The following is a 21,480-nucleotide window of genomic DNA, read 5'->3' on the forward strand; positions in this document are numbered from 1 at the left end:
ATGTCTTGACGATTATTTATTACTCTAGAATGATTTCACATCTAGACTGGCATCTACTTAAATGGAGAAAATAGTAGTTTGTCAAGGAGACCATAATAGTACTACAAACTGGGTGGCTAAGAACATTAGAGATTTGTTTCTGGAAGACAGATGGTGTCATCAGGGCCATATTCTCTGTGAAGGCATTGTGAAGTATTCAGTCCAGGCCTCTCTTCTATTTTCTGGTGGTTCCTTGGCATGTGGCAACTTGATTCTGATCACCTTGCATTTTCCCTGTGTGCATGTGTGTCTGTGTCCAAATTTCTTTTTTCTTTTTTTTTTAATTTATTTATTTATTTTATTTTATTGTAAACAAATGGGATACATGTTGCCTCTCTGTTTGTACATGGCGCAAAGGCATACCATTTCTGTGATCATAAATCCACATACAGTAATGTTGTTTGATTCATTCTGTTATTTTTTCCCTTCCCCCCATTCCTCCCACCCCTCTTTACCCTCTATACAGTACTTTCTTCCTCCATACTTGCCCCCCTCCCTAACCCTAACTCTAACCCTAACATTAACCCTTCCCTCCCCCCCTTTATGTGTCATCCTCCACTTATTAGCGATATCATTCGTCCCTTGGCTTTTTGAGATTGGCTTATCTCACTTAGCATGATATTCTCCAATTTCATCCATTTGCCTGCAAATGCCATAATTTTGTCATTCTTTATGGCTGAGTAATATTCCATTGTGTATATATACCACAGTTTCTTTATCCACTCATCAATTGAAGGGCATCTAGGTTGGTTCCATAGTCTGGCTATTGTGAATTGAGCAGCTATGAACATTGATGTGGCTGTATCTCTGTAGTATGCTGATTTTAGATCCTTTGGGTATAGGCCAAGGAGTGGGAGAGCTGGGTCAAATGGAGGGTCCATTCCAAGTTTTCTAAGGAATCTCCACACTGCTTTCCAGAGTGGCTGCACTAATTTGCAGCCCCATCAGCAATGTATGAGTGTACCTTTCTCCCCACATCCTCGCCAACACCTGTTGCTTGTATTTTTGATAATCGCCATTCTAATCGGGGTGAGATGGAATCTTAGGGTGGTTTTGATTTGCATTTCTCTTATTACTAGAGATGTTGAACATTTTTTCATATGTTTATTGATTGCTTGTACATCTTCTTCTGTGAAGTGTCTGTTCATTTCCTTAGCCCATTTGTCGATTGGATTATTTGTATTCTTGGTGTAGAGTTTTTTGAGTTCTTTATAGATTCTGGAGATTAGTACTCTATCTGAAGTATGATTGGCAAAGATATTCTCCCACTCTGTAGGTTCTTTCTTCACTTTACTGATAGTTTCCTTTGCTGAGAGAAAGCTTTTTAGTTTGAATCTATCCCAGTTGTTGATTCTTGCTTTTATTTCTTGTGCTATGGGAGTCCTGTTGAGGAAGTCTGGTCCTAGGCCGACATGTTGAAGATCGGGACCTACTTTTTCTTCTATAATCTGCAGAGTCTCTGGTCTGATTCCAAGGTCCTTAATCCATTTTGAGTTGAGTTTTGTGCAGGGTGAGAGATATGAGTTTAGTTTCATTCTGTTGCATATGGATTTCCAATTCTCCCAGCACCATTTGTTGAAAAGGCTATCTTTTCTCCATTGCATATTTTTGGCATCTTTGTCTAGTATTAGAAAGTTGCATTTATTTGGGTTTGTGTCCGTGTCCTCTATTCTGTACCATTGATCTACCTGTCTATTGTGGTACCAGTACCATGCCGTCTTTGTTACTATTGCTTTGTAATAAAGTTGAAGTTCAGGTATTGTGATACCCCCTGCTTCATTTTTCCTGCGAAGGATGGCTTTAGCTATTCTGGGTTTCTTATTCTTCCAGATGAATTTCATGATTGCTTGCTCTATTTCTGTAAGGTACGTCATTGGGATTTTAATTGGGATTGCATTGAATCTGTATAGCACTTTTGGTAGTATGGCCATTTTGACAATATTAATTCGGCCTATCCAAGAACATGGGAGATCTTTCCATCTTCTAAGGTTTTCTTCGATTTCTTTCTTTAGTGTTCTGTAGTTCTCATTGTAGAGGTCTTTTACCTCTTTTGTGAGATTGATTCCCAAGTATTTTTTTTTTTTTCGATGCTATGGTGAATGGGGTAGTTTTCATAATTTCTCTTTCTGAGGATTCCTCACTTATGTATAAAAATGCATTGGATTTATGAGCATTGATCTTGTAACCTGCCACTTTACTGAATACACTTATGAGTTCTAACAGTTTTCTGGTGGAATTTCCTGGTTCCTCTAAGTATATAATCATATCATCCGCAAATAGGGATAGTTTGAGTTCTTCTTTTCCTATTCGTATTCCTTTAATTTCCTTGGTCTGTCTAATTGCTCTGGCTAGAGTCTCAAGAACGATATTGAATAGAAGTGGTGAAAGAGGGCATCCCTGTCTTGTTCCAGTTTTTAGGGGGAATGCTTTCAGTTTTTCACCGTTTAGAATGATATTAGCCATGGGCTTAGCATAGATGGCCTTTACAATGTTAAGGAATGTTCCCACTATCCCTATTTTTTCTAGTGTTTTGAGCATGAAGGGGTGCTGTATTTTATCAAATGCTTTTTCTGCATCTATTGAAATAATCATGTGATTCTTGACTTTAAGTCTATTGATATGGTGAATTACATTTATTGATTTCCGGATGTTGAACCAACCTTGCATCCCTGGGATAAAACCCACTTGATCGTGGTGCACTATCTTTTTAATATATTTTTGTATGTGATTTTCTAAAATTTTATTGAGAATTTTTGCGTCAATGTTCATTAATGATATCGGTCTGAAATTTTCTTTCCTCGATTTATCTCTGTCTGGCTTGGGTATCAGGGTAATATTGGTTTCATAGAATGAGTTTGGGAGGGTACCCTCCTCTTCTATTTCATGGAATACTTTGAGAAGTATTGGAATGAGCTCTTCTTTAAAGATTTTGTAGAACTCGGCTGAGAACCCATCTGATCCTGGACTTTTCTTTGTAGGTAGGCTTTTGATGACCTCTTCTACTTCATTACTTGAAATTGTTCTATTTAAATTGTGTATGTCCTCCTCGTTCAATTTAGGCAATTCATATGTCTCTAGAAACCTGTTGATGTCTTCGAAATTTTCTATTTGGTTAGAATATAGATTTTCAAAATAGCTTCTAATTATTTTTGTATTTCAATCGTGTCTGTTGTGATATTTCCTTGTTCATTCCGAATTTTGGTGATTTGGGTTTTCTCTCGTCTTCTCTTTGTTAGAGTGGCTAAGGGTTTATCAATTTTGTTTATTTTTTCAAAGAATCAACTATTTATTTTGTCAATTTTTTGTATTGTTTCTTTTGTTTCAATTTCGTTGATTTCAGCTCTGAGTTTAACTATTTCCTGTCTTCTACTACTTTTGGTGTTGGTCTGTTCTTCTTTTTCTAGGGCTTTGAGCTGAAGTGTTAGGTTGTTTATTTGTTGATTTTTACTTCTTTTATTGAATGCGCTCCATGAAATAAATTTTCCTCTAAGTACTGCTTTCATAGTGTCCCAAAGATTTTGATATGATATTTCTTTGTTCTCATTTACCTCTAAGAATTTTTTAATTTCCTTCCTAATATCTTCTGTTATCCATTCATCATGTAATAGCATATTGTTTAATCTCCAGGTGTTGGAGTAGCTTCTGTATTTTACTCTTTCATTTATTTCTAACTTCAATCCATTATGATCTGATAGAATACAAGGTAGTGTCTCTATCTTCTTGTATTTGCTTACATTAGCTTTGTGGCATAATATATGGTCTATTTTAGAGAAGGATCCATGTGCTGCTGAGAAGAAAGTGTATTCGCTCTTGGTTGGATGGTATATTCTATAAATGTCCATTAAGTCTAAATTATTGATTGTGTTATTGAGATCTATGGTTTCTTTGTTCAATTTTTGTTTGGAAGATCTGTCCAGTGGTGAGAGAGGTGTGTTAAAATCACCTAGTATTATTGTGTTATGGTCTATTTGGTTTCTGAAATTGAGAAGGATTTGTTTGACATACATGGATGAGCCACTGTTTGGGGCATAGATGTTTATGATTGTTATATCTTGCTGATTTATGGTTCCCTTAAGCAGTATGTAATGTCCTTCTTTATCCCTTCTGACTAGTTTTGACTTGAAGTCCACATTATCTGAAATGAGGATGGATACCCCAGCTTTTTTGCTGAGTCCATGTGCATGATATGTTTTCCCCCATCCTTTCACCTTTAGTCTATGGGTATCTCTTTCTACGAGGTGAGTCTCTTGCAGGCAACATATTGTTGGATCTTTCTTTTTGATCCAATCTGCCAGTCTATGTCTTTTGATTGATGAGTTCAGGCCATTAATATTCAGGGTTATTATTGAGATATGATTAGTATTCCCGGTCATTTGGTTCATTTTATTTATTTATTTATTTATTTATTTATTTTGAGACGACTTGGTTCTTCCTTTATTTGACAATTCCTTTAGGATAGTTCCTCCCATTGCTGATTTGTTTCTTTGTTTTTCATCTCTTCCTCGTGGAATATTTTGCTGAGAATGTTCTGTAATGCTGGCTTTCTTTTTGTAAATTCTTTTTGTAAATTTTTTTGTTTATCATGGAAGGATTTTATTTCATCATCAAATTTGAAGGTAAGTTTTGCAGGGTATAAGATTCTTGGTTGGCATCCATTTTCTTTCAGGGCTTGAAAAATGTTGTTCCAGGCCCTTCTAGCTTTTAGGGTCTGGATTGAAAAATCTGCTGATATCCGTATTGGTTTCCCCCTGAATGTAATTTGGTTCTTTTCTCTCACAGCCTTTAAAATTCTGTTTTTATTTTGTATGTTGGGTATTTTCATTATAATGTGCCTTGGTGTGGGTCTGTTGTAATTTTGTATATTTGGAGTCCTATATGCCTCTTGTACTTGATCTTCCATTTCATTCTTCAGATTTGGGAAATTTTCTGATAGTATTTCATTGAATAGATTGTCCATTCCTTTGGTCTGTTTCTCTAAGCCTTCCTCAATTCCAATAATTCTTAAATTTGGCCTCTTCATGATATCCCATAGTTCTTGTACATTCTGTTCATGATTTCTTACCATCTTCTCTGTTTGTTCAACTTTGTTTTCAAGGTTAAATATTTTATCTTCAATGTCTGATGTTCTCTCTTCCAGGTGTTCTATTCTATTGGTTATGCTTTCTATGGAGTTCTTAATTTGGTTTATTGTTTCCTTCATTTCAAGGATTTCTGTTTGGTTTTTTTTCAATATCTCTAACTCTTTATTGAAGTGATCTTTTGCTTCCTGTATTTGCTCTTTTAACTGTCGATTGGTGTGATCATTCAGTGCCTGCATTTGCTCTTGCATCTCATCATTTGCTTCCCTGAGCATTTTAATTATGTACATTCTGAACTCCCTTTCTGTCATTTCTTCTGCCATGCTGTCGTTGGGTTTCATTGATGTAACATCTAGATTTGTTTGCAGCATTTTCTTTCCTTGTTTTCTCATATTGTTCAGGTATCAGTTGACCGCTGTGATATTGCAGATTTCCTCTATTGTCTTATAATATCCCTGAAGATTTCTATTATATCCCCTCTTAGTCTTCAGTAGCCTGAAATCTTGGAGGAAGTGATAATGCAGTGCTCCACAAGGGAGCTGACTCCCTAGGGGTGGTGGCCTTCCGGTGGGGTATATTCCCTGCTAGTGGGCAGAGGTACCTTCACTTGCTGATGAATGGTCATCCAGCAGGGAAGTAGGATGTGGGCTGATGCAAGACCAGTTTGGGCCTGTGTCTCTGATTTTACAGTCCTTTTGGGAGAACCTCACCCAACAGGGAGGAGTCACCCGGTGGGGAGGTCTCACTGGTCGGTTTTCCTCCCAGAGGTTCCGTTCAATTCTCAACTACCGCCTGGGCTGGGCAGCTTTCTTCTGCAATGTTCCCAGGGACCCGGACATACCTCCTGGGCCTGGAAGCCTCACCCTTCGCAAACGAATCTCCTTAGGCTGCCTCTCTTCAGAGAAGCTGCCTGCAGTCCTGGAGCCTTCGCTCCGCCCCTCAGTTTGTCTGTGGGGCCCTTCCACCAAGAAGCCATCTAGGACCCTGCTCTGCACTTTTCGCCTGGCTATGCGGCCCCTCCTCTGAGCAGCCACCTGGAGCCCCTTACAATCGCTCCGAGTCCCAGTGACCCGCCACACGCCTTTTCCTCCGGCAGCCACCTGTTGTTCCGTGCGGTCGCTCTAAGACCAAGTGACCCACCACGCACCTCTTTCTCCACCAGGCAGTCACCCAGAGATCTGGTGCGTCATGAGTCCCAAGAACTCACTGTGCACCTTCTTGTCCCGACTGCCTCCCGTAGCCCTGGTGCAGTCACTTCGAGCCCAAGCACCCCGCCGCGCTCCTCCTCCTTCTCCAGACAACCCCCCTGTGTTCAGGAGCGGATGCTCTGGGACCAAACCACTCACCACGCTGTTCCACCGGATAGCCGCCCAGAGCCCTGGCGCAGCTGCTCCAATTCCAAGCGACGTGCCAAGCCCGTATTTCTCCTTCTCCTCTGGGCAGCCCCCTGTGTTCAGGGGTGGTCGCTTTCAGTCCAAACAGCTCACCAAGCACCTTCTCCTTTGGGCAGCCTCCCAGAGCCCGGGTGGGTTGCGCCGAGTCCAAGCGCTGTGGTGAACAGCCACCTCTCCAATGCTCCCAGCTGTCTGCGATCACTGCTCCGGCAGGGGGAGGGGTGCCTCGCCGGCAGTTCTACTTTGCAAAGATCCCTGCTTTCGGGGCTACCGCCCCGTCCAGGACGCCTGCCCCGTCCGGGACGCCTGCCCAGTGGGAGACTCTCGCCCGGCTGCTTTGAGTTGGTCCCAAGGCTCTCTATATCTCCTCTTCTTGAGTCCTGAGTCCTAGAGCAACACGAAACGCAGCCACCCTCTAGTCCGCCATCTTGAATCCCTCCCCAAATTTCTTTTTATAAGGACATCGGACATTAGATCAGGACCACATCCTACCCAATCTGACTTCATCTTTAACAAATTATATCTGCAACAAACCTTTTTTCAAATAAGGTTCCATTCTGAGATACTGGGAGTTAGGACTTCAACATATGAATCAGGTGGTGGGTATAGAAGAGAACACAATTCAACCTGTAACAAGAGATTATTTCTATAGTGTTAACCAATTATCAAATTTAAACAATCACCAAATTTAATCAATGATCATGCAACATATAATGCTTTAGAATTATAATGCTTTAGAATTATAATTTAATGCCTATTAAGGAATCTTTTACTTACTTAGGTATATATTTTATGTATATCACTATAATACATATAGTAAATATATATTCGTGACAAAGTAGTTAAACTTCTTTCTTTTACTCTCATTTAGGATTTATTTTCTAAATCATTTATTGACTCAGTGTTATCAATAACTATTTTTTCACACACTCATGTCTTCTGTTCTAACCAAAGCATTGGTCATGAAGTATTTCTTCAAAATGTGGTTCAGTGCTGTCTTAAAGATTCTCTTCTAAGTCACTAACACCCATTTGTAAATCTTAAAGAGAAGGCAATGACAATTTCAATGTGTCATGAATGCTTCCTAGATTACAAAAATTGTAAAACATTATCCAATTTCACAACTATTAAATGTGGAGGAGAGGATCCCATCCCCAAAATCAATAAAATACAGTAAATATAAGCATATAAACTTTATTACAGACCCTTTATTAGTTTTTCATTGCTGTCATATCAAATTACCACAAATTTAGGGGCTTAAAATGATAGAAATATATTACTTTCCAGTTATGTAAAGAGAGGATTGAATTGAATTGGAGGATTTGACTGGATTTCAGAAAAGTAAGTTTGATGGTATAAATTGTGACTTGAGAAAGAGATTGAAGTGGAACAGTTTGTATCCCATGGCTATAATGCTAGGAGGACTTCAAAGGATATTTACAGCTTACATATTCTAATTTGAGGAGCTATGCCTTATTCATATTGTCAACACTCTAAAATGTTACAGGTTTTTCCAGAATATTTAGATTACTTCTAGAATTTTATTCTGTTCATCAGTTAGGATTTAATTATATACAACCCACTACAATGCAGGTCTGATGATTACTGTGTGCATGTGTCTTTACACATATATTTTCAAATTTTACAACAAAGTGTAACTAATCAATATTTTGTGGGGCATTTTTATTTTCTGAATGCCAGCAGAGAGTGTCTTGTCCATCTGAAGTCGAAGAGATGAAGCAGAAGAGTCAGAGGATGAGGCAGGAGGACTTGAAAATCCATCGCCACTTTGAAGATGAAGAGGGTCACCAGGCACAAATGCGGGCAGGCTCTAGAGCCTGGGAATGACCCCCAGCTGACAGCCAGTGATGAAGCAGGGACCTGTTCTCCTCTAGACCCTCCAGAATGGAACGGTCTTGATTTTGTCTTTGCACAACTCATAAAGAGAGACCATCTGAGCTTACTGGAATTCTACAGAGTTATGAGATAGTAAGTGGAAAATTTAAGTCACTGAGTTTGTGTTTATTTATTAGGGAAGAAGTAGAAAACTAATACAGGTGCTATAAATGTTAAAAAGATAATTAAAGAAGCTTGAACATTTTCTACTTAATTATACTCACCATTAACATGACTTTCCATCTCTTCTTAAACTGCCCTTTTATAATGTTACACCAAACCAACCATTAGCCTCTTTGATGATTCTATGGCAGATTTGTAATTGTCTCTCCTACATTCACCAGAATAAACCTTAATGAACTTTGATTATACCCAGCCTAATATCCCATGACCCCTAAATTATTCTTCTCTATTCTAGTCCAGACATTATACTCAAAAGGGAGGGTCTCATAAAATAATGGGTTTTCTCCTGAATTTAGTAGTAGAACCACTTCTTATGTTTGCCCTACCTATTTATACTTCTTAAAACACAGAAATAAGTCTAAGTACAAGTCGGGGTCCTTCAACCTGCTCAAATTGATTTCATTGACTCTACATAGGCTAGGGGCTTTTACCACGGCCCTTCGCTCCATGAATATTCTTTTCATATCCCAAGGTTTGTCCAACAAGAAAGCAAAAGTTGATATGGAGTAGAAGAAAAAGAGAAGATTAATTGATAGCACCTATGATTTAATGAGGACCACAGTGAAGTTGGGAAGAAATGGGAAGAAGCAGAGCTTAACCTCAGAGCACACTGTCATGACCAGGAAAAGCAGGAGAAATTCTGACTGTGGAATTCATTGAGTCTTCACCTTGCTTACAAAAGTAGTTTTCTGCTCCATAGGAAAGAAGTCTTCCTTCCTCATCTATCACTTTGACCCTCCCCAAGTGTCCCTTACAGTGAAACCATATCTTCATAATGTGTGCATCTACTGAGGGACCAGTGCTAGAGGAAACCTCTATAAATCAAGAGAGCTGTATGTCAAGTATTCCAAAAAGTTAAAACTTAAACCAATAAACCTCAGTGCAAGGCTCCCTTTTTTCTTCTGCACAAATATAGCAATTCTTTTTTGTTTAGGATTGATATCTGAATATCTTTTAGATGTATACATTACCTTGTTTACTTTGACTCCTCTTGGTTTCCAATGTACATCTGATCTCCGTTTAAATGTATATGTTACCTCTGGTTATTATTACTTTCTTAGAAACTTGAGTTGTTTTTCAAATGTTCACAATAACTTAGTTTACATCTGAGTACAAGGGACTCTTCCTTCTGTGGATATCAAGATAATTTGTGGACTGGAGAGGTTTAGGAAGAGTTGGAGTAGTGCTCATAATGAATAAAGAATTGAGGTGAAGCAGACACCAGTTTGAGGCTTGTGGAAGTTCTCCTTAGTTATTCCTGCTCGTATATATTGAGGAAATAATAAAAATTATGTTTCACAACTATCATTAGTAAACTTGGGCCACTTTTACATTTCCTGAATCTGTTATTCTTTAGTTTTATGATTCATCCTTTTTTCAAAGCAGGATTTTTTATTTTTTCCTTACAAAGGCTATAAAAGGGCTAGAATTTGGGCAGAGTAAAAAAGACAATTTGAAAGATCAATGTGTCCTAGCTTCACAAATATTTCACGATGGAACATTCCCAGTCCAAACAAGTTTAGGGAATGGCGCATATTCTCTTTGGAAGTCAGAAAGCACTTTAGTATTTTCAAGGAGCTTAGGAAACCTTCATGAAGATGACATGTTCACTGGTCTAACCCAGTCCTAGATCAAGGAATCTTTTTTTTTTTTTTTTTTTTTTTAATAATGGGCCAGGAAGTATAGCACCAAAGAAAAAGTAGTCAATATAAATAATATTTTGACATAATAATTTTTAAAATAAAAATTGACACAAAAGAAATGATGAATGTCATCAAAATTCGAAATAAAGATATGACTTTTTGTTATTCTAGTGGGATAAGAGGGAAAAATTCATAACATATCAGAGAGAAGAAATGATTCCTTGATTTGCTTTTGGTTATTTATTATATGGTAGTCATTGGTCTAGGCACAGAGAATACAGCAGCAAACAAAATATTGCAATTATTCTCTGGTAGTATACATAAAAAAACATTAAAGTGAAATGTGTTGGATGTTGTTTAAGTTTTAAGGCAAAAAAAACCAGTGACACAAAGAGGAATAAGAAGGGTTGAGAAAATTTGATAAGTCAACCCTAAAAGACTTTTCTGAGGAAATGGTATGGACTTAACCTGAGAGATGAAGGAGCAGCATGCAGAAAAGCTAGTAGGCCAATGGAGTAGCTGAGACCAGAAACTCAGGTAGGGGCACGCCTGTGCCATTTCAGGAAGAGCAAGAAAGCCAGGGTTGCTGGAGCTAAAAAGCAGTCAAGGGAAAAAGAAGCCCTTGAGTGTGGGAAGGCGGGGCCAGATCACACAGAGCCTTAAATCACTATAGGGACATGGCTTGTACCCCACTTTAAGGGATCTGATCAGGACACTGACTTGATCTGACTTGCACCAAGAAGTACTGTGCATATAAAACTGGTACCTATCAATTTTTTATCCCTCTTTCCTTGTTTCTCTTGATTTGAAAATGAAGCAACAATTCATTGAATCTTTTGGTGGGCTACAGATATATTCCTGGATTGTAAAAACAGGAACTGTACCCAGATCACAAGGGAGTTTAGGGTAAAGAGGGGATAGATTTTCATCAACCCATTTCTGGTTCCTGTCAGTAAAGTTTGCTACAGTTTGGGTCTGAAATGTTCCCCAAAGACCCATGTACTAAAGGTTTAATCCCTGGATCGATGATATGGGAGTTGGTGGAAGTTTTACAGAGTAGGGCATCATGCAAGGTAACCAACCATGAGTGCTATTTCCAAAATCCCAAGTCAAAGTAAACCTTTTTTCTTGATAAGTTGATTATCTAAAGCATTTGTTATAGTAATGAAAACTGACTAACACAGAGTCATTGAGAGTTATGTCAGTATACCCTACTTTTAATGTATACATAAATGAAGATAGATTAGACATATATATAAATGTGTACATTATTATAGACATGTATAAATGAATTATAAATGTAGACAGACGTAGGTATGCTTATAGATATGGATATGTTCAATGGCAATATCCTAATTGCAAACATTCTTTTAAAAATTTCATTTGTTAATTGATTACTTGGAGTTATATTAGAATCTTAATCAAACACAAGGATATTTATGTGTGATATACAGTACCTAAGAAAGAAGGAGATGTCTCCTTGGTGTATGTGTGTTTTCCTATTATTAAAAGCTGGCTCAGAATTTTATAATATTCTTTGCTTCTAATAAAAATGCTTTGCAATCCAGAACTTTAATCTCTTTTAAGTTTATTTATTTAACTTATTTTTGGAATTTGTAAAACAAGAGGCATTCTGCATGTTGGAAGTATGCCTTGTTTGTGAATATTGCTATGTCAAAAATTCATCAAGATTTGTAGCAGACAGTTGCTGATAGTGCATAAACGGGGAGTCAGGTCTCTTGGTGCCAAACTCTATCCTCTTACTATATGGAGACAAAGGCAATTTTTACTGCAGTCAACAAAAGCTCTTCCTCTGACCCTGACTTCTATCAACATGCATCTAAAGGCAAAATCTGATCTTAATTTCTGTTTTATTTGCTTGGAAAAAAAACAGAATAGTGGAACAAAATGCGAGGTGCCACTCACCCAGCTGCTGTTCAGCCAATAAGCCTCATCATGAGAAAATGGTTGCTGATGACTGACGTGAATCTGGCCATTCAGTGGTCATCTTGAGAAAATCCCAGTCTTCCTGAGAGCTAAACGTTTTGACTGTCGCCTCTGAGTTCAAGAACTGAAAATGGCTTTTAGTTTATAATATTTTTAAATCTAGGTCAGAATACTGGCAAAGAGATGGAGAATTTCCTAAAAAGAGCAGAGACCCAAGAGTTCAGAGATACTTGAACTCTTGCCTATCCTTCTCTTCTCTTCTTATTCCTTTTCTAAAAGGAGGGTTATAAGGCTGGCACAGTTCATAAAATGCTCACTTGTATTTTAAATAAAATTATAACAATTAACAAATTAATAAGACCTAATAAGTTAATAGAGCATTGCAATATAAATCAGTTTCAGGTGTCCTCTGGGATTAACCACAACCTTGCCAATAAAATGTTAAACAATAAATATCATGGTGGGTCATTCTCATGATAGCTCCCAGAAGAAATTTTCTATATCTTGTGAGATATATTTATTTTCTCATTTCTGGAGTCATTTAAACAGAATTATTATTCTGCATTTCATTTCTGCATTTTCTTCATTTTGTTATCAATTTCAACTTACACACTCCTTCATAAGGTAAACATTTACTATCATTCTGAATCTTTATCTACATAGTTATGTCTATTTTACTACCTAGAAATGGAAAATGTCATTGAATACAATTAGCTGTATGTACTTAGGTCTTTTCCATTTGAAGGGATACTAATAGAGCAGAATGGAGAACTATGACTTGAACCAAACGTCTACTCTTTTATGCAGAGTCCCAGCACAAATCCAGATTTCAGCACAGTCACAATGATATGAATGACTTCCTACTGATTGCCAGTCTAAACAATTTGATTATACTCATAGGGATTTTTATGATCTCTGAAAGCGATGTTCTTAAGTCATGATAATAATATGATAGCATTCTCTAGAATAACATGCTCTTGGCAACTACTGCTTCAAACCAAGAGGTCACATGTAAGCTTCTCTATTATATTACACTCCCACAAAATGAAGGAAGGAATCTAATAGCAAGATTCCTTTCTGACTGTCAAAATGCACTGTGTAAGAAGCACCAGTTACTCGAATTTCATGAATGGGAAATGTTCCATTGTCACAGTGTGGCTTAAATTAGCTCTGATCCAAGACTCACAATTCCCTTCCTGGCTAACCAAGATATCGTGAAGAATTTAGGTCCAGCTTTAGTGGTAACTGTCATCAGTAGGAACTGGAGAATTCCTTTATAGATATCAGATAGCAAGAATTAGGAAACAAAGTACAATTATGACAAAGAGTCTGAGCTTCATAGAAATAGGATATATGATGACAGTATAAAGTAAAAACAAACAAGGGGGCTGTTGTAGATGGAATTGCATTCCCCCAAAACTCCTATGTTGAAACTTTAATTCCCAATGTGACTATATTTGGAGATAGGACCTTTAAGAAGGTGATATGATTATATTGGGTCAAGTGGATCCCTAATCCAGTATGACTGGTCCATATAAGAGGAAGAGACAACAAGAATCTGAATGCACAGAGAAAAGGGCCTGTGGGGACATAATGAGAAGGCAACCATCTCCAAGCCAAGGAGAGAGGTCTCAGGAGAAAACAAACATATTTACACTTTGATCTTAGATACTAATGCTTCTGAACTGAGAGAAAATAAATTTGTTTTTTAAGCCACCAGTCTGGTATTTTTTATGGCAGCCCTAGCAAACTAAGATAGAGACCTCAGCTCTTCCTTTTACTTTATATTTTTTAACCAAACTAGGATATTCCTTGACTGTTAATGATTTGGGATAGTGATTATAACTACCAATATGTGAACTGACTCAAAATATTTACATTTACTTGTGATATAAGCAATGCAAATTTATGCAAACCACCTGCAAATGTAGCAACACTATTTTCCTTGTTCTCATTGCTCCATGCTACCACATCCCAAATTTAACCCCCTCTTCTTCATTATTTAATTTAAAGACAGGAAAGAGGCTCCAAAAATTTTATTTTGGTTTGTTTTTTACAATGAGGTAGAATCAGATGTTAATTTCCTCAGGATTAGAGTTCAGACTGTCTTTAACTACTCTGTTCTAAAGTTAGAATATCCCAAAGGCTTCTCCTTCCTTCTCCTAAACCTCTTATTTTATTGAGAACGCATATACTGGAGGCTGAAGGAAGGAAGGCTGAACTATAGAAACTATGGAGCAGCTGAAGTGGAGCAGGCCCAAGAGAAAACAGTTTCTTGCCTAACAAGGGTGGCAATGTGTTAAGCATGGAGAAAGTGAACCTCTTGTTCTGATATAGCTCAGGAGCAAGGTACATAGTACTAATAAGTCTCTACCTTGTGCCAGCTTGAATCAGCTGAACTTTGTCACTGAAATATAAAGAGAAGGAAGGACTAAACCTTCTCCAGGATTGGATGTGTATGCATTGCCAGCTGACAACTTGGTCCTTTTATTATGGACTGGAGCATCCCTACCTTCTTAAGTAACATTTGCATTGCCTTAATGATCTACAGAGAAATTCCTTGGTCTGAGATACTTGCCACTATGACCTTACCCATTGTCAGCTTGCATCTTCAGAGCCACAAAATGTCCCACTTTTGTCCCTGACTTTAGAAAGTCTACTTCGCCATGTTGACTCTTATATCAGCCCCAGTCCATTGTAGTTCACGTAAATCCATGGAGATAGTAGACAGCTTCCATTTCTCCAAAGGGAGAAAAAAAAACAAAAAACAAAAAACAGAATGGGATTAATTATACTGTTTAAAAATAAATAAATGTTTAAATAATGTTTAAAAATAAATAAAGAAGGAAGGGGCCTTCCTAGGCCTATTAGTCTAAGCACTAGATTTTGGTATAGGTAAAGATGGAAGAAGGCTAGGGATGTGTAGCTGAGTGGTTGAAAACTTGGCTAACACTACAAAAAAATTCAATTTCCAGCACTACAAAAAAAAAAAATGGAATAAAGAAACACTCTCGTGGGAGTTTCCTTGATCAGTCAGTCTATAACTGATCAAGGAAACAGGCTAAGAATGGAAACTTCATGCTCATTCATTTCAGACAAGAAGATTAAAGGCAGAAATATCCATGTCATCAGCCAGTGAGAGCTTGACATCAGTCTAAACTGTTAGCAAACAGAGCTCTAGAGGAAAGGAAGGTTAACTGGTCAAATGGGAATATTTGATCAGATTTCATTAGGTCATCTCATGGAGAAGCAGGCTAAAATGTACAACTGAGCAAAGAGTCCCTCTCCTACAAGTGGCCAAAAACTATTTAAAATATATTTTTGTCTAAGAGACTTCCCTGTTGCAAGTTTTTCTAAAATGGGAAATGATTCTCTTCTTTTTATAGATATTTAATAAGATGTTTCTGAAATATTTGTTGTTTCTTTGAAGAAAAACAATAGAAAATAGAAGACCTTACTAATATTAAAATTAGTTGTTATATATCTGCTTTATAATACTGTTTCTGCAAAGCTTTCCCACCCCCATAACTCCAAACAGAGTTTAGACCATTTTTCTAAGTAATGTTTCAGTATGCAAAGCAAAGTATATTTTGGGGATAAGTAAAACAGTATATTCTTTAAACGATGATTAACAATCACTGATAAATTCACATTTTCATTCAAATTACAGAAAAATCCAATGTGCTTACCAAGAAAATAATTGATGTCATGATAATTATCCTAAAATTTCAATATGTACTAGGAAAATAGAATTTAATTTAATTTCTCATATTATCAACCCAAATAAATCAAAGGCTAAATGATTATCAATGGGCCATTCCTTTTTTAAACGCTTAACTCTTTCAAATTATTTGTGAACAAAACAAAATAGAATGCTTTCATTCTCAAAAGAATAAGACTTCTATAAGGGTCTAATTAGCTTCCTTTTTGTAAATTAGGGGGATTTTCTCAGAGTCAGGCCGCTTCTTCAAAGCAGGTTCCTGAAAACTCACATCATGCAAGGTCGCAGTCAGTAGACAGAGTTGGCAAGATTGTCAGATCATATTTCCTTTGGAGGTATAGGAAACAGAGAAAAGTCAGAGAGTACAGAGTTACCTACAGGCCAACAAACAACTATACCAATTACTCCCCAGGGTTGTTCAGCACAATTGAAAGAGTATGCATACATAATTAGTAGTGACACAAGAATTTGCTTTGACCAAGTTGATTTAGCGACCTGCTGAAATTGTCACTAAGCTATATGGGCAAATAAACCCCTTTATTTGCATTTTATTGACAGAAATTTATGTCGGCTCTTTAATCTTTCAACCAATTCACAAATAATTGATATGATTCTACAATGTAGGTAAAGCTAGAATATTTATTCTTAAGATAAATGGAAGCATGAATAAATTAACTGTACTTAAAAAAATTATTCCAGGGATACTATGGCAATACCCACAATTAAGTAGTTATTGGACTTGCTCTCGTCTTCATTTATAATTTATTTTCAGAGAATAAGTGTTAATAATTGACTAATTTGCTAAAGTTATTTAACATAAAATAATTACATTTTGGAACTAAATCCCTACAACCTAACTAATTATATTCAATAGATGTATTTCAAAAAGCTGTGAGCAAATTTCAATTCTGGAAAGGTACCATATTAAATATATTAATGGTATCCTGTGGTACAGGCACTCCAAGGTGATCCTTAGAGAAAGGTAGTAGGTATTTTATATATATAAACTGAAAAAATTTTTCCCTCACTTTTTATATCTGGATTTAAAAGTTTTATGCAAAATTGAGCTAAATTCAAGACTGTACCTAATTTAGTGATATTTATTCATTTCACTTATACTCATTTGCAGTTTTATTTAGTAATACAAAGTTTTATTATACTCTCTCCTGAAATGAGATCCATCGATTTATGAACTTTCCTTATACTCTGCCTCAAAGTAATATCTTTCTGGTTGTACAATTTCCTATTACTGTTGTAACAGATTCCACAAACAGGATATCTTAAAACAACACTCAGGAAGACTTCTTATTTCCAGTTCCATATTTTCAGAGCTTGGAATTCATCACTTTGTCTTAACAAAACTGAACAGACTAAAACATCAACTCTCCTGGAACCTGTAAGAGAAATGAGGACAAAGGGCAATCCATTGCTTTCAAGATTGAAGAGGCAGTAGACAAACACAAAAAGACTTGGCTTACCTGAGCAGAAATTCATAAGTAGAAACCACCATGGGAACCAGTGTCAGAGCAGAAAAGCTTGAACTGTAATTGATGAATTGTTGGAGGCTCAGTGAGGACAGGTCTGAAAGTTAAAAAATGCCGGGGGACCCAATCATAAGGAGGAAGACAAAACATTGTAACATGTACCTCCAGGAGCTAGAAACTGTTTTCATAGGAAATATTAGAGGAAAATCCCCTTATGTTTCAAGCAATGGAGGGGAAAAGGAAACATTTTGAAATACACCAGAGTATTTGGTTCATAACAAGTCCTGACCTCAAGAGAAACTATTTTGCCAGAGTCTCATCTGCTAAGGATTTATCAGAGCTTACCTGACCTGTGGGAAGGGTAATGCACAACTCCAGACCACTCTGGTCAACCTGTCACATCTAAGAAGGGAGGAAAAAAACACTTGAAAAAACTTGTAAAGCTCATATTTCATAGGCATAAGCTCATTGAGCCTGAGACCTAATCGTAGGACTATATAGTACATTCCTTCTTTTCTTGTACTTTACTACCATATTAGTAAGGCCTACTTACAGCAGTTTGTCTTACCTGATACATCAATTCTAGATGTCAAGAAGTAACTGTAAGGCTTGCCAAAAGGGAGAAGACACAATCTAAGGAAAGAGAGCAAGCATCAGTTCCAACCATGGCAGAGATGTTGGAATTGTCAAATTGGGAATTTAAAACACTCATAATTAATATACTTAGGGGTCCCCTGGGTAAAGTAAACAGCATGAAAAAAACAGATGGACAACGTTAGCAAAGAAATGAAATCTCAAGAAAGGACCAAAGAGAAATGCTTGAAGTCAAAAATGTTTTAACAAAAATGAAGAATGCCTTAATGGAGTTATTAGTAGTCTAGACACAGTTGAAGAAAAAAAATCTCAGAATTCAAGGCTATATCAGTAGAAATTCTAAAAATGAAGAAGTAAAAAGAATCACGACTAAAGAAAACTACAGCAGTGTATCTAAGGACTGTGGGACAACTACAATAGATATACACATCCTGGGATTCCCAGGAGAAAGAAAGGAAGAGAATATTTGAAACTGAAACTGAGAATTTCTCCAAATCAATACCAGACAACAAACCATAAGTTCAGGAAACACAGAGGACACCAAAGAGAACAAATGTTCCTAGGAATATCATTTTTAGATTGTAGAAAATCAAAGATAAGGAAAAATCCTGGGAGAAACTAGAAGAATAAAAACCTAACCTATAGAAAAACAAAGATGAGAACTACATCTGTCATCTCCTCAGAAACCGTGGAAGTAAAAAGAGAGTGGAGGAAAATATTTAGTCTTGAAAGAAAAAGAAGCCAACCTATACTTCTGTAGTCTGCAAAATTATACTTCAACACTGAAAGAGAAATAATATATATAAAACATTTAAATGATATAGTGATATGTTATATAATTATATATGATAAGTAAATTATATGTGATATATTTTATATATATATATATAAGTTGTCACCATTTAGAACATTTTTGCAGTCAATTTTTAGAGTTGCCTTAGAAAACAAATCATATAAGTCTGAAATTTGTGGCTACATAAAGAAAGGAAGAGCATCAGAGAAGAAGTAAATGAAGGCGAAATAAAATGTTATATTTCTTACCTAGTTGCTCTAACATTGTTCTCAAAACAATTATATATAGATGGACTGGAAGAATTAGAGCTATTTTTTATTGTAGGGTATTTGCACAACTGGGAAGTGGTATAGTGTTATCTGAAAGTGGACATAGGTTAGTTCTAAGTGTAAACCAAAGTTTGGAGCAACCAATAAAAAAGTAAAAAAATAATAAAAGAAGAAAAGAAAACATATAACTTAAATGATAAGAAAGGAGAGAAAGTGAAATCACAAAATGCTCGATTAAAACAATAAAAGGCCTTTTCACCAAGATGGCACCCAAAGCTAAGAAGGAAGCTCCTGCCCTTTTCAAAGCTGAAGTCAAAGCAAAATCTTTGAAGGCCAAAAAGATAATTAACTAGGTAATAAAAGTAAATAAAAGGCACATAGATTGGGTAGAAATACACAAAACTGTCTGAGTTTGTGCTGATATGATTGTCTTGCATCTTGAGATGGCATGGTTAACATTCAGCCCACACACAAATGAGGGATCCTGTGACAAAGGGCTTAAATGCAGCCATAGTAAGCGTATTTAAAAACCAGTGGCCATATTTTCCACGATGATTTAAAAAAAAAATGAACTGACTCTACCTTGATGCTGAGGAATCTCAATGAATTTATGCAATCCGAAATCTTGAAAAGCTACAGAATGTGGAAAGACGACCAGTTAAAATTAGAATTAGGAGAGAAATAAATATTCCAACTCTAAACATCGTAAATGTTTTGAACTTTAATAATGCTGAAATTTTAAAATAAATTTCCAGTCATGGTATAGATTGTGCCATGTCCACTTATATCCATTAAAGCTTTGTTAGGTAGAAATATTGAAATAGGTCAGTATCCAGTTCACTAGATGGAACTTCAACTATAACCATTTCTAGAGTTTAGACATGCCTGAACATTAATTGATGTGACCCATAGAAACCCTTCAAAATCCTACAAAATCCATTTTGCATGAGCTGAAGAGCCTCCTAGGAGAGAATTGCTTGTACAGGGTTGAGCTAGGTATGTGACATGACCTTCATCTGCAAGGCAGTATAGGCATATCGAGTGATCAGGGCTGTTGGCATTCAAAAATAAATTTTACAGACTGAGGTTGTGTTGGGGGCTGTGTTATGTTGGCAGCACCCGGATGGCGCCTGATCACATCGGCAGCGAGGAGGTTAATTGACATAAGCACACTCAGGTGATTTATCATCCACGCACATAATGTATGCGCATGTGTTCTCGAGTACTCCTAATTGTGCCTGCTCGGAGCATCTGGCCTAATCTTTGCATAAGAGGTGTGGCCCTGCTCTCCGCCTCCTGGAGGTGATATAAGCGTAGGCGGAGCAACACACACACAGCAGCCATTAGCAGAAAAGCAGGAGAAGAAAGACACATGCACGGCAGCAGCCAGAGGGAAAAACACGCAGCAGCAGCTAGTAGGGGAAAGCAGCGGCAGCAGCCAGAAGAAAGAACACAACAGCTAGTAGGGACGAACAGCAGCCATTAGCAGAAAAGCAGTAGAAGAAGACACACGCGCTGCAGCAGCCAGAGGGAAAAACACACTACAGCAGCCATTAGCAGAGAAGCAGCTAGACACACGCTCGGCAGCAGCGAGTAGGGGCAGCGGCGGAAGGCAGATCGCAGAATGGAGAACTGAGACGCATCACTAGGGCACCTTGGGTGGACGTACCCTTAGTTCACAGGATGCAGGACTTTAAGGTGTAGCAAGTCTCTTCCTCTAAGCTCTAAGCTAAGCCTGTCTTTCTCTCAAAGTTTCTCTCTTAAGCAAAGTCTCTTTCTCTCTGATAAGCGGGGTCTCTCTCTCTCTCCTCTCAAAGCAAAGCCTCATTTCCTCTATCCTCTATAAACAAGCAAACAAGAAGGCAGTGCACTAAAGAGAAAGATAGAAGTGCCTCAGTTTCCACTCCACCACCCATAAGACCTGTGCAAGTTGTTGCTGCAGGCAGTGACAAATATCCACAGATTTTGTACCGCAAAGAGCCAGCGACAAGGTTGTGCCTCAGTGGTAGAGGGCTTGCCTAGAATGCGTGAAGCACTGGGTTTGATCCTTAGCACCACATATGAATAAATAAAATAAAGTCCAGTGACAACTAAAAAAAATTGTTTTAAATAACAAAAAATAAAATTTTACATCTGAGAAGCATTTTGGGGGATACAACACCTAAAAGCTCTAATTACAGGCTTCTGTTAAACTGAGGAAGTTAGGAAAACAGAGTTTTCTATGTTATTTGGGAAAGTGGTGGGCACTTGTAATTTCTAAATAGAACTGCTATTACTTTATTCGTCATGTTTATTTTGCAGCTGTCCACTTTTCTGAATATTCTTGTAATTTCTTGGCCTTATTTATTAATAATCTTGAGTTTTCTATGCAAATAATGTTACCTAAAAAAGACATCAATTTATTTATTTCATATTACTTAACATTTTTGTCCCCTCCAT

At 37.1% G+C, this 21,480-nt stretch overlaps 1 long non-coding RNA gene across 1 annotated transcript; it reads right to left on the reverse strand.

The window, feature by feature from the left end:
- Positions 1–7,010: 7,010 nt before the first annotated feature.
- On the reverse strand, positions 7,011–16,349 carry LOC306664603. The gene is made up of 3 exons (XR_013764754.1): positions 16,173–16,349; positions 14,773–14,920; positions 7,011–7,138 (listed from the first exon to the last, which is right to left on the reverse strand). It is a non-coding gene; the product is annotated as an uncharacterized lncRNA (long non-coding RNA).
- Between the last annotated feature and the right edge of the window lie 5,131 nt (positions 16,350–21,480).

The sequence above is a fragment of the Sciurus vulgaris genome (assembly GCF_902686455.1).
Source record: "Sciurus vulgaris genome assembly, chromosome: 6".
Lineage (NCBI taxonomy): Eukaryota > Metazoa > Chordata > Mammalia > Rodentia > Sciuridae > Sciurus > Sciurus vulgaris.